The sequence below is a fragment of the Cebus imitator genome, unplaced genomic scaffold (genome assembly GCF_001604975.1).
Source record: "Cebus imitator isolate Cc_AM_T3 unplaced genomic scaffold, Cebus_imitator-1.0 Scaffold11, whole genome shotgun sequence".
In the NCBI taxonomy this organism is placed as follows: Eukaryota; Metazoa; Chordata; class Mammalia; order Primates; family Cebidae; genus Cebus; species Cebus imitator.
The window spans coordinates 12,101,686-12,103,121 of record NW_016107326.1 but is presented as its reverse complement, the minus strand read 5'-3'; positions in this window follow the sequence as shown (position 1 = coordinate 12,103,121).

Sequence of the window (1,436 nt, the reverse complement as noted above, 5' to 3'; positions counted from 1 at the left end):
GACGGAGTTTCGCTCATGTTACCCAGGCTGGAGTGCAATGGCGCGATCTCGGCTCACCGCAACCTCCGCCTCCTGGGTTCAGGCAATTCTCCTGCCTCAGCTTCCTGAGTAGCTGGGATTACAGGCACACACCACCATGCCCAGCTAATTTTTTGTATTTTTAGTAGAGATGGGGTTTCACCATGTTGACCAGGATGGTCTAGATCTCTTGACCTCGTGATCCACCCTCCTCGGCCTCCCAAAGTGCTGGGATTACAGGCGTGAGCCACCGCGCCCGGCGAAATTTTTTGTTTTCATATGTGAAATACACTCATGTGCCACATAATGATGTTTCAGCAAATGATGGACCACATATCTAACAGCGAGATTATGTTGGAGCTGAAAATTTCCTATTGCTTAGTGTCATCATAGCCTGTGTAAAGTTGTATCCCTCATAACATCATAGTATAACTTATTACTCATGTATTGGTGGTGTGGCTGGTATAAACAAACCTACTACACTGCTAATCATATAAAAGTATAGAACATACAATTAGGTACAGTACATAATACTTGATAAAACATAAATGACTATGCTACTGGCTTATGTATTTACTATGTTATTTTAGAATATATACCTTGTACTTATTAAAAAGAAAACTTAACTGTAAAATAGCCTCAGGCAGATCCTTCAGGTGGTATTCCAGAATAAGGCATTTTTATCACAGAAGATGACAACTCCATGTGTGTTATTGCCTCTGAAGACCTTCTAGTGGCACAAGATGTTGAGGTAGAAGACACTGATATTGATAATCCTGAGCCTGGGTATGCCTAGGCTAATGTGTGTGCTTGTGTCATTTTTAACTAAAAAGTTTAAAAAGTTAAAAGAAAAATATTAATTAGAAAACAGCTTATAAAAGGACATAAATATTTTGTACAGCTGTCCATTATTTGTGTTCTAGGCTAAGTGGTATTATAAAAGAACCAAAAACTTTTAAAAAGTTAAAGGGTTATAAAGTAAAAAGTTACAGTGAGCTAAGGTTAATTTATTATAGGAGAAAGAAAATTTTTTAAATAAGTTTAGCATCCCAACGTGTACAATGTTTATAAAGTGCACAGTAGTGTATTAGTCCATTTTCACACTGCCATAAAGAACTACCTGAGACCAGGTAATTTATAAGGAAAACAGGTTTAATTGGCTCACAGTTCTGCATGGCTTGGAATCTCTCAGGAAACTTACAATCATGACAGAAGGCAAAGGGGAAGCAAGGCACAACTACCACAGCAAACATGAGAGAGAGCAAGCCACACACTTTAAAACCCTCAGATCTCATGAGAACTCACTCACTAACAAAAGACAGTAAAGGGGAAGTCTGCCCCCATGATTCAATCACCTCCCACCAGTCCCCTGACGCGTGAGGATTACAATTCAAGATGAGATTTGGGTGGGGACACAG